Source organism: Myodes glareolus, chromosome 6, assembly GCF_982192425.1.
Source record: "Myodes glareolus chromosome 6, mMyoGla1.1, whole genome shotgun sequence".
NCBI classification, from domain to species: domain Eukaryota; kingdom Metazoa; phylum Chordata; class Mammalia; order Rodentia; family Cricetidae; genus Myodes; species Myodes glareolus.
The window spans coordinates 106,246,092-106,258,837 of record NC_142031.1 but is presented as its reverse complement, the minus strand read 5'-3'; the positions used below and the strand labels follow the sequence as shown (position 1 = coordinate 106,258,837).

Sequence of the window (12,746 nt, the reverse complement as noted above, 5' to 3'; positions counted from 1 at the left end):
GAATCTAGTTTGAGCTAATTAAGGTAGGAAGAACCATCCTTACTGTGAGGGGTTCCACTCAGTAGGCTGGGGTTCGAAGCTGAATAGGAAGGAGACAGCTGGTTGAGCACAAGCGTTCATCACGTTGTTGTCTGAAGAATAAATGTGGTCAGATGCTTCATGCTCCTGCCGCGTGCCTTCCCCACCGTGGTGACTGTACCCCCCTGGACTGTGAGCCAAAGCAAACCCTTCCATCCTTGAGTTTCCTCTTGTCAGGTTTGTGGTCACAGCGAAGAGAAAATTAACTAATACAACACGCAAGGACAACATCCAAGGTGATCCTCTTACTTCAGCCGGCATCGCACACCCTCACATGTAACTGTGCCCCTGTACAGATGAATAAGCACATGCAAGAAGAGGGGCATAAAATGGAGGAAGGAAGGAAAAACACAAGCCGCTTAATAAATGTGCACAGACCCAGGCACAAAAGCATTAGGACGGTGGATGAAGGGAGGTAATACTCTTGGGGACAATAAAGCTGAAGGCATTGAACCTCCTTGCTCCCCACTGCGGATGCCATGGCCCGTCCTTGTCAGTCCTCACTGCTGGGAGCTGCCAGGCCAGGGTTTTATTATAATATTGGCCCTTCAACAGTATGTTTCCTCATTCAACGATGACAGGATTTCATGACTAGAAATTGGGCCTTGGACCAAGTTTATAATAATCCGCAAGCCTCATTACACAGGTGAGGAAAAGGGACCAGCTGCTGAGTGATATATTTGCCATGTAGCAAGAAGGCAGCGCTGAGAAGTTGTTTAGGAAAGGTGCCACCGGGATGTCTGACAGGCTCTGGGCATCTTCCTCTTGGGAGTGGATGTGTGGGAGGACAGCGAGAGATCAAGGATAAAAACATAGACAGCTGGGGAGACATTCTTCCCACTCCTGTTGCGCCAAGTCATCTGGGCCCCTAGAGAAACGGCACCATCGTATGATGTTTGTGAAACGGGAAAGGAACGCATAAAAATGATTTTCCTATGCAAGCCTAATTAAGATCTATGGGGAAAACTGGGGGTGGGGGGGGTGGGTTCCTTCTGCTCCAAAATGAACAAAGGAACTATTAATGTCAGGAAGCGACCTCACTGTGGTTAAAATATTTGCCTTGCTTCTGTGTAGAATGGTAGGCAAACGGGCCCTCCCCAACCTGTGTGGGCAGCAAGCCGCAAACAGAAGAGAGAAGAGGAAGTGAGGACCAGCAGGGATGACAGTTTTGGCTCAACACCCATGCTTTCAAGGCAGCCAGCTCAGGGAACTTCGGGATCAATAGCTGCGCCTCTGCCAAGGGCTCCGCCCAGCCCGTCCATCAGCAGCAAGCTCTGTGCAGCATAAGGAGTGTTTCTGAGCTTTCTTTCCCTTGGCTCTTCGTGTCAGAGCCTGTCTCGTGCTCGGCTTCAAACACGGTGTCCTTCGTGGGACAAGTCACAACCCTCTGCCGGGCTGCTTCGTGTGCTAGGCTGTGTTAGGACCCACAGATTTTGAATTTGCCATGTTCATGCACCCGTTTGTGTCTTTCTCCATCTGTATCGGTCATTGAAAGACCTTCCAAGGAATTAACAAGACGACTCTTGCTGAACCTTGAACAGGGGATTTCAGACTTGCCCTGGTGGATTTCAGATCTGCCGCGGCAGGCAGAACCAGCGGTATCTATTTGGTTTCTCTGATGGGCCTGTAACCTTTTCCTCGATCTAAGAAGGGGGGAAAGCAAGCGCCCAGATTGGGGTGAAGGATTGGACTGTGAGTGGGGTGTGGGGTGCCTTTCTCTGGCTCCACGCATAGTGTTGGAGCCATTTGAAGAGAGCAGAGCTGGTCATGTTTCTGTGAAGTCAGCTGCGAGTCTCTGGTATGACTGTAGAATGGTGGTTGGACAAGAGACACCCAAACACGCGGGGCTGTCCCTCGGGTGCCCCGTAGTTGTATAACGCGGAACTGAAGAGATGGCTTTTCCTATGGCCGAGGAAAGCAGTCCCGGGGAACCTGGCAGCTTTGAGAATAGCAGCCTGAGATGCAGCAGCCTTCATCTGGCCAGGGACCTGGTGGAGCGTCACAGCCGACCATAACACTAACCGCTTAAGGTCAGTGTGCATTGAAAAGATCAAGTGAGCAAGAGCTTGTGGCTTCCGACAGGCTCCCTGCTCCCCGCCCCCACACCCTAGCGCTCGGTTCCCTCGGCTAGCTTCCTCGTCCTACCGCCTAGGAAGCAGGAAAGACTCTCTGACTGGTTTTAGCCAGATAAAGGTGTTGCCTGGCTCTTCCAAGCCTAACCAGCTCCTAAAATCCGGAGGCTGGAGGTCAACCTAAAGTGTCACTCCTCAAAAGCAGCAAACTCTCTCTCTCTCTCTCTCTCTCTCTCTCTCTCTCTCTCTCTCTCTCTCTCTCTCTCTCTCCCTCCCAGCTGTGGCCCCCCAGTGCTGGGATTATAAGCATTTGCCATCACTACTCGGTTTTGTTGTTGTTGTTGTTGGTTTGTTAGTTTGTTGGTTTTTAATTTTAAATGTGGCTACTGGAGCGTGAGCTCAGGCCTCAGGCCTGGGAAGCAAGGGAGCCACCTCCCAACCCCACGTTATCTCCTTTATTCATTAGCTAGAGGAAGAAGTCTCAGAAGCCTTAGGGGATACCAGAGCCACCACACTGGAACAGCCTAGGTCACCAGACACTGCCTGGAGCAACTTCGCAAAGCAGACCAGACGCTTTCTGGGCTGAGGTGGTAGGGTGGGGTGGGGGAGAATAAAACCTTTGCTGTGTTGTTAGGCCTTGTTGGCTACAGCGGTGGTGTTCACCAAGGCAGACTTGAAGCTGAAGAGTCATTGTGAAGAGAGTAAAGTCAAGGGTGCCTAGGGCTGTCTCAAAAGTTTTCCTTTGGACTTTTAGAAGTGAAAATTAGACTACATTCACGTGCGTGCGCTCTCTCTCTCTCTCTCTCTCTCTCTCTCTCTCTCTCTCTCTCACACACACACACACACACACACACACACACGTACACTCACGCACGCACATGAGCACACCATATACTGAACTATGACTCGGTTTCCTTTCCATCTAAATTTCCTTAGTCATCACAATGGAGTCTGTCTTCCTCATCATAAAAGAGTACTGTTTGCTTTAATAAAAGGTCGCAACCTTCAAGTAAAACTGACTTTAAATCTAAGCCTCGGTATCGCCAAGTGAAATCTGGCTCTAAACCAGGTGTGGTGGTTCACATTGTAAACCCAGCACCCCAGAGCCTGATGAAGGATTATCAGAAATTTGAAGCCAACTTGGTCTACTAGTGAGAATCAAGCCCTGGGCACCTTTAATAAATATTTGGGACACCTGCCAGCTCTCGGGTTTCTACAGATTTTACTTTACATCCAATCTGTGACTTCTACTGTCTTCTCTCACTGTGAGCCACGTAAGAGGAGGTGACAGGTGGCATCCATGCCCTCTCCTCACTGGCAGGCTAAGACAAATGTTCCTTTTTCTTTCAGCTCAAACAGATGTGTATATCAAACACAGCATATGGCTTTTCTATCATAGCAAAGCATAAGAAAATTGAAATCTCTGGCTACGGCACAACTCCCTGATCACAGTGAACATGTGACTATATTTCCTTCTGGTGTGGCCTGGACAGCAGCACTCTGTCTTTGCTCAAGGTTTCAGGACTCAAGCCCCAGTCCTCTGGGGAACCTGGATGAACCGTTCCCGTCCCCAGACACCATCTTTACAGTAGCAGGATGAATTAGAACAGTGTGTCTGTCGTTAGTAGTAACACATGCCCACAGCCTATTTAACAAGATTCTAACCAGTCACCCGAACACCCACACAGGCAGTCAGATGGCATCAAACTGGTTCCAGAAGCTCTTTGGCACTTGCATGATATTTATCTGTAGAGCAAATCACAAAATCCACAGATTGCTCCTAAGCCCTCTGATCCAGTTATCTTTGGGATACAGCCCTTTGTTTGGGTACCTGAAATTACCTGGTGCGAGTGGGAAGGAAACACGGAACATGCATTAGGAGTTTATTGGGGGGGGGGCAGGTGTACAGGCCTGGTGAAGGGGTGGGGGAGAGGGAGAGAGAGAGAGAACTGAAGATGGCCCCTCCAGCTTTTAAGGGCTGCCTAGTGCATGTGCACAGGGGGATGGCATGGTTATGTCATGTGCAGAAGACAGAGCTCACACATGCACACAAAGGCTCACGCAGCTGCATCGTACATAGATAATGCAACCATGCTGCATGTGGGTCATGTGGGATCCTTTAAGATTCCCGGGGCCATTAGGTACTTCTGCCTGAGGGCTTGTCCACACACGCGTGGCCCTGGAACCGGGAAGGGTCAGCCATGTTGTGTGGCTGAATCATTACAGAACCCTTCCCTTTTCTTGAATCCCTCTAAATTTTAACAATTTGGAAAGTCAAATGCAAGGAAGAACTCAGGCAGGAAAAGCTGAGCATTCCCGAGTGCTGGCTATGGAGTCAGCTAAGACCATGGGCTGGGAGCTGGTCTTAGCCCGAGTTCAAATCCCAGGTCCGAGTTTTGTTAGCTGTGTGTGTGTGAGTGGGCTACTCTCTGCCTTTGAGCCTCGATTTTCTTATTTATAAATGGAAACAGAAATGAAATTCCTAAGGATTTATGAAGAATAGAAGAGATGAGCTGTCATTTCTTAGACGCAAGACTGCCTGCATCTTACAGATGCCACTGTCAACTCAAAATTGTATTACTAGACCACAGATAACTGGTAAATGTGTAAGGTAAGGCATGTGAATTAGCACAGTGTACAAATATTCCAAAGCATCATTTTGCCTTCCCATAGATATGTACACGTTTTCCCATTGAAAGAGACTAGAGGACGGGGGAACGTAGCTCAGTGGTTAAGGACACTCTCGCCACTCTTGCCGATGACCTGGGCTCTATTCCCAGCCCCCACATGGCATCTCCCGTTCCAGGGGATCTGACACCCTCTTCTGACCTCCGTGAATACTTGATTCACATGTGGTACACAAGCATACAGGCAGGCAAAACACCCATACACACAAAATAAAATTAAATTAAATAGAATATATCCTAAATAGTGACAAACTTACTTTGGAGACGAACAGTATCAGCGATTAAGCCCAGGGCTCCATGCATGCTAAGCAAGCGCTCAGCCACGGAGCCACACCCCAGCCTCTCCTGGCTTTTTCAGGGAGCAGGGAAGTAGAGACAGGGCACAACCTCTCCTCCCTCAGAAAACATGTCACAGTTTCATTCGTTCAGTCCTTCTGTTCAGCTTAAGTCCTTCTGTTCAGCTTAATCTCCATCACCATAGACAGACACATGACAAGCACACGACAAACGCCTGACAAATGTACAATACATGCGGCACACACATGACACACACGGCACACACAGCACACATGGTGTGCACATGACGGACACATGACACACATGATAAACACAGGACACGCGCATGATACGCGTGACAAACACATGGCATGCATGACACACATGGCGCATGCATGATGAACACATGCCATACATGACAAACACATGGCACGTGTGTGACATGCATGACAAATGCGCAGCACATGGCACGCACATGACAAACACATGGCACACGTATGCCGCACATGACAAATATGTGACACGTGTATGGCAGACACATGGTGCCCGTATGACACACATTGCAAACACCTGACATGCATGACACACACATGACACACATGACAAGCACACGGCACACACATGACACAAGCATGGCACACACATGACAAGCACATGACAAACACATGGCATATGATGCGCGTGACGCTCATGGCAAATACATGGCACACACATGGTATGCACCTAACAAGCACGTGACAAGACATGACACACAGAGCACGGACACGTGACACACATGACACGCGTAGCACACACATGACAAACACATGGCGCACACATGACACAAAAATACACGCCAAACAGGCTCTGAGAACCAACTGGGCAAGGCATTGCTGACTCGTTCATAGAGTTTACAAAAGATGATGTAAGAAAGCATGACTGGAGGTTTTACTTACTTCATCTGAACAGTCTAGGGAGAAGTCAGCAATGCCAGAGAAAGACAGGAGTGCAGGCCTGAAAGTTATCCACCAAAATGGAAGGACCGTGATCACTGCATGAAGCTAGGGAAGTGCTCACTTCTGCACAACACTGTCCATAAACAGTCAGACTGACCATATCAAAGGATGAGCCTGTAGCTGGCCATGCTGTGAATCGAATAGATAAAAACAAAGCTTCCTGAGAAGCTCCGTTGGGTAGGCATGACAGAGACTGTCCTAGGGCAGGACAATAGACAGGGCTCCTCGAGGTCAAAACCAGCAGCCTTTCCTCAGTGACCATGGGCATGCCAGTCCTTGTCCACCATATGGTCCACATAGGCTGGGACTTCCGGGCTAGGACCACCTAGAATCAAGTCGGTAGTTTCCGTGCATTATCATTATCATCATTTGATAATTATCATCATCATTATTATATCCAAGCATAACTTACTTCCCATGAGGGTTAGCTTTACTTGTCAATTTGACTCATGTAGAATCACCTGGAAAGAGAATCCCTTTGAGGGACTGTCCAATGAGTTGGTCCGTGGGCGTGTCTATGGGGGATTGTCCTAGTTATATTAACTGATGTGGGGGACCCAGCCCACTGTAGGCAGCACCATTCCTAGGCAATGAGTACTGAGCTATGTATGAGTGGATAAACTGAGCTGAGCCCAAACACATAAGCAGTGGGGCATGCATGCATTCGTTTCTCTCTGCTCTTGGTGGTGGATATCGTGTGCCAGCTGTCTGAAGCTCCTGCCACTGCAGCTTCCCCTCAGTGATGCACTGGAACTGTGAGCTAAAGTAATCTTTCTCTCCCTTAAGTTGCTTTTGGTCAGGATGTTTTATCACAGTGACAGAAATGGAACCAGAACACTTTCCTATCGTGTGTCCAGAAACTGTATTGCCACCGCATCAGAGGAACCGTATTTACCCTCTGTGAAACAATAAAGGTCTGAGAGAATTAGGATCTTGTCCTGAAATGTTATGTGGAGACAGGTTCCCAGCCACCCTCTGAGCTGCCCCTCTGGGCTACTTTCTTATATTCACTAAGGAGAGCTAACACCGAGTGCAGACACAAGAAGGATGAGGTTGAGTGGAGGAGGGAAGGAGCTAAGACCCATCTCAGCACAGGGTGAGCTTGGGAAGGAGCAGAGGGTGAGGCAGTGGTCCCAGGGCATCACCTGCCAGTTCATGGACACCCCACACACCGACCCAGAACAGGTTGGTGGGGGTCAGGGGAGTGGAAAAAAAGCTTTATTTTCTTATTTTGCAAATGAATAAAATGAAGTAAGGGAAAATCAATTCTAGATGGCTAAGGGTTTTATGATTTAAAAAATGCTGCCATGCCCCAGATGGCAGCTGAAGGCAGGCAGCGGACTCTAGTCCCAAGGCAGAGACAACTGTGGGGGCCATGTGAGCAGAAGATGAGCTCACAGAGCAGCAGGAGCCCAGTGGGTCCCCAGTTGCTCGCTCCAAGGTCCCCAACAGGGTGGGCTACTTGCCATGCGGTGAGCCAAGCTGGCAGAGACAGCTTGCAGTGGGTCCGGGAGACAGGAGACATAGACAGACTCAACATGTTAAATATTTATTCGGGGGTTATGGAGGGAAAAGGGAGGGGGAAGCGAGAGAAAGAGAGAGGGAGAGAAAGAGAAAGAGAGTGGGGGAGAGAAAGAGAGAGAGAGAAAGGGAGAGACGCGTGTGCATGCCAAGAGGGGACAGTAAGAGTAAATCCAAGATAGCGGGGCAGGGGTCGGGGGTCGCCGGGAGTGAGTGTGGCTTGCCCCTTAAAGGGCCAAAAGAATAACATTCCTGGATCCTTTTTATAATAAAAAGCAGGAGATTAGACACCACAGTTTGACGGAATTGGGGCGGCAAATTCTCAAGACTGCTTCCGGCTGACTTGTGGGTGTCGTCTTTGGGGGGAACCTGAGAAGGCTGTGTGCTTGAAACCTTCTGGCATAGCTCCCAACAGGTGTCTGTGGCATGGAAATGTCTGGTGTCCCTTGTACCTGTTTAAGGTGGGTTCTTTCATTCGGCTCCCTGGATCTCACAAGAACTTCCTGGGTTGTAAAAACAGAAGTTTTAGACATATACATTGTATAATGACTGTGACATATTTTTGTATAATGAAAAGTATTTTTTATTTGGTGAGGTAACCTGGCAAAACCTCTCAGCTATCAAACTGTCAGAGATCGTTGAGAAGGATAAGATTTTACTTAAGTTACTGATTAAAAAATGACAGAGAACTTACTTGATTGGCACCCAGAGCTACTCTTTTGGGTCCTCCATGGTTGCTGAAGGTTGTACTTGACCTTTGCTGTTTAGCACAAGGCCTGTCAGGCTCCAGAAGACCCTGTGAGCTTAGAAATCTGTAGGAAGACAGGCCTACCTTGATCTGAGCAGCTAGGCTGTTGATTCCAGTAATTCTGTGCACGTCTGGAGGTCTTCAGTTTAGGTGAAAGGCAGTTTTGCCCAAAGGTCAGTGCTCGGCAGTTGAAGCGAACTGCAGATGGACGTTTCTCTGAAACTGCAGATGGATGTTGTTCTGTGTCCATTTGTCTTCTGTCTTCTCGGAGGAAACAGAGTGTTGCTGCTAGCAGCCAACCTGTCTCTTTTTGTTATGAAAAGTTTTTAAGTAATTATATATTTAAATATCACGTTCCCCAGATCTCTGAGCAGTTGAGGGCTGTTTATATTAGGTATACAGTATAGAATCTGTCTGGAAGGTTGTGTCTGAGCTTGACCGTACTGGCTCTTAACAGATAAGATTTACATTCGTAAAAAGGCAGAGAGAAGAAACTGCTTGTAATATAAAGTTAATGACAGAACTGACAATGGTGGAGAACAGCTTAATATTAAATATAAGGCATTTTTGTAAGAGACTTAAAAGTACATACCAGTTTAAAATATGAAACTTATGATTTTTGTAGTCTGAAATGAGATGTAATGAACAATTATTATACATAGAAACAGTGAACAGGAATTGGGTAATGTGGATGCTTTTGATGGGCCCCATCAAAGGCATGCCACTATGTAAAACACATGTAACAGAGTTAACAAGAGGATTTTGGTGAAAATCGGGGGGAAAGGCAGGGTATACATAAGTAAAACTGGCAGAGCTTGGTCACGTGACCTGACTCTCAGCCAAGATGGCGAAAAAGTCACCTGACCCCAGTGAACATGGCGGTGACCATGTGTTGTGGGGAAAAAGTTACAATTTTTGAGCTGTAAGAATTTTAAGCTTAATGAGAGCGACCTAAAGGCGTGATCTGCCCCGTTGCCGAGCCGCCTTGCCATAACACCAGCTGCAGAGGGGTGGGAGGGCAAAAGGCTGGAACCGAAAAACTGTACCATGCCACGGCTGGAATGGAAAGGCCGGATGGAATTTTAAAAGCTGGGGAGCTGATTGCTATCCAGAGCCAAAATTGTGAAAACCCGCAAAAACGACGTGAACACCCAGGACTTGTGGGCAGGCGTCCCCAATCCACGAGTGGGGTGATATGGGCCTAGCTGGATCTGGGCAGGTTACTCAGAAACCAGAGGCCGGGCTGCTCCGAAGCATCTGTTACGATGGAGAGATGAGAAAAGGGAAAGAGAAGAAGTGAAAAAAATGAGAAAAAAATAAAGAAACTGAGGACCGAGTCCCCAGTCAAATGCACTGCACAGGAAGTATACAGTGCTAATGCGGGCAGACTAACCTCCAGGGTCCGTCCAAACATGATTCCGGTAAAGGAAAGCAGCTGTAGCAGAACGAGGAGTGCCTCACCCATCGAAGCCATCTGGGAAGCCGGTGATGGGAGTGGAAAAAGAACCCAGTTCAGGATATCCGAGTCACGGCACCAATTTTATGATTTAAAAAATGCTGGCGTGCCCCAGGCAGCAGCTGTAGGCAGGCAGCAGACTCTAGTCCCAAGGCAGAGACAACTGTGGGGGCCATGTGAGCAGGCGGCGAGCTCACAGAGCAACTGGAGCCCAGTGGGTCCCCAGCTGCTCGCTCCAAGGTCCTCGACAGGGCGGGCTGCTTGCCATGCAGTGAGCCGGCAGAGACAGCTTGCGGTGGGTCCGGGAGACAGGAGACATAGACAGACTCAACATGTTAAATATTTATTCAGGGGTTATGGAGGGAAAAGGGAGGGGGAAGAGAGCGAAAGGGAGAGGGAGAGAAAGAGAAAGAGAGAGAGAAAAAAAAGAGAGAGAAAGAGAGAGAGAGACATGCGCACGCCCGCCAAGAGGGGACAGTAAGAGTGAATCCAAGATGGCGGGGCAGGGACTGGGGGGGGTTCCAGGAGTGGGTGTGGCTTGCCCCTTAAAGGGCCAAAAGAATAACAAAGGGTGTCATTGTTTCTGAGGTGGTTGTTATAGTTGCTTTTATAACAGAGCTCCACAAAGCTGAGTGGATTTCTAGAAAAGATAAATTTATTTCTCACAATTTTGGAAGCTGGAAATCCAAGTTGAAGTGTTGGAAGTTTCAGTGTCTGGCGAGGCTAGAGCTTTGCTTCCAAACTGGCTCCTTGAATGTTGTTTCACACAGGGCAGAAGGGCCAAGAGGGGTTGGTGAGTGGACCCCTAGTCACTTGAACTTGCAGAGAAATTCCCTATTTACCATCTCAGGCCTGTGCATGGTTGGGTGTGCATATGTTTAAATCAGATGCATCATGGGAAAGGACATGTACGGTGAATAAAATAACCCAACCTGGTCAATCAAAACAGAAAACCACCCACATCCCACTCCCAGAAACCACCTCCTCTTCCTCCTAACCCCTTGCAAAAGGAGGCCCCACACAGTACCCGGATACTGGATACTGCAAACCCTGCCTCTCAGTAGCTGCTGCTCCCTGCAGGGCACCTGCTCTGTACATGTGGTTTATCTTTGAATAAAGCTTCTTGCTACTTTGTCACTTATGTGTACCTCTTCAATTTTTTAAACAAGGCGTTTCTATCCCAGAAATACCCAGTCCAGACAGTGACCGCAGCAACAGAGCTCTACCGTCTCCAATCAATCGCAAGAGCTCCATCCTCAGGACTTAGGGCCATCACTTCTCTGAGTTTCCAACCAAAGACTTTCGGGGAAGTATGTGCATTCGAACCACAGAGCTATGAGCTTAAACTCTGCACCAGGGCTGTCTGAGTTTATAACAATCCTGGTTTCTTCAGCGCTTGTTAAGGACTGAGAACCGTACTGGGATTCTCTGCGGTACGCTTCTGTCAAGGTGCCCATGGAAACAGGAATCAAAAGGATCTCCAAGTTGTGCGAGGCAGAATCCCAGAGTCCGGGAGTCTGGAGAAGATGCTGTCCTCCATTCTCATAACCCAGAGCACAGCTCCTCAGAGGAACCCAGCATTTCCCCACCCTCCTGATTTCCTCAAAGAACCGAACAAGCAGATTCCAACGCAGTTCTCTTCCTGCTCCATAGTGGCTCTATCCTCACCAAAAATTCAGCCTGAGTCCCTTCTGTGGGTTGAGTTGTGTCCTTTACAGGGACATGCGGAAGTCTTAACCTCACTAGTGACCTCACTTGCAAGCAACCATTGCAGATAGAATTGGCGAAGATGAAGTCATCTGAGAATAGGGTGAGCCTCTAACTCAAGACAACTAGTATTCTAATAATATTAGTAATAATAATGATAAAAATCATGAAGGGAAGACAAACGAGGTGGTGATTACAAGCCCAGACACACTTGGGCCAACTGCGCACATCAGAAGCAATGGGGCACAGTGCAAAATGGCCCTGAGATTTCTCATCAAGTGCTAGACTCTCTCCCTCCACCTTCCAGCCTCTGGAACCTTGAGGGAATAGGTGTTTGCTGCTGTGAGCCAGTCTGCTTATGTCAGCTTCTTAGGACAAACTTCGGAAACAACACTCACTTTGGATGAAGCTGGACCCTAGACAAGAATGAATTGTCTGTGACTATGGCTGGAAGGTAAGAAATAGTGACAAGTCTGACCAAGAAGTGGTTCTGGGACTGCCTGGCTTCCACAAACATGACTAATAGACTCTGGTTCTCTTTCCCACAAGGCCAGGCTTCGGGAATTTCACAACACTGTGTTTCAGGCTGTTCCGGATGCCCGAGACTCCCGCCTCCTTCTGTTAGCTTCTTCAAAGCATGCTTCCACTCCCCGAACCTCCTCAGTCTCTCCGCGGGGTTATACTTTCTCTAAGAGTTCAGTAGGTGCGAGGAAGAGTGGACCATTAGAAAAATTACATAGCATGAGAAATAAACAGTATCCACTAGGCATGGGAGACGGTTGCTAGGCCAGTGCAGGTCAGAATGACCAGGGAGAGCATGGTGAGCGCTCATTCTGTCCAGGAGGCTGGGGTCAGCACAGGGGAAGACAGCAGCATGAGCAACTAACAGAAATCTTTGTTCCTGTTTGCCCAGTTGAAAAGAAAACTGGTTTCTTTAAGGGTGATTTAAAAAAAGAGAGAGAGAGACTGACACAGCATTCTAATCTTCAAAGTGTCTGCAGAAACAAAGCCTGATACATCGCCCCTGTTTAAGGTTGTGTTTTAATTTGCAGCAAGACCCTGGGGATGTGTGAAGCCTGTGTTTACTGTCAGGCGCCTCACCTCCTGGGGTGACTGAGTCAGCGGTTCTCCTGGGTCTGCCGCTACTGCTCTACTGACACCAATCTCAAACGAACTTTAACTTTAAATGACGCGACTCCATGCTAC

The 12,746-nt window shown here is 48.3% G+C and overlaps 1 long non-coding RNA gene across 1 annotated transcript in view; it reads left to right on the top strand.

Moving 5' to 3' along the window:
• The first annotated feature begins 1,160 nt into the window (after positions 1 to 1,160).
• The window catches only part of LOC148121939 (uncharacterized), a 33,545-nt gene continuing 21,959 nt past the window's right edge, over positions 1,161 to 12,746 (top strand). Inside the window, exon 1 of the long non-coding RNA XR_007233286.3 lies at positions 1,161 to 2,108. This is a non-coding gene — a long non-coding RNA (uncharacterized LOC148121939). The remainder of the gene's footprint in view (positions 2,109 to 12,746) is intronic.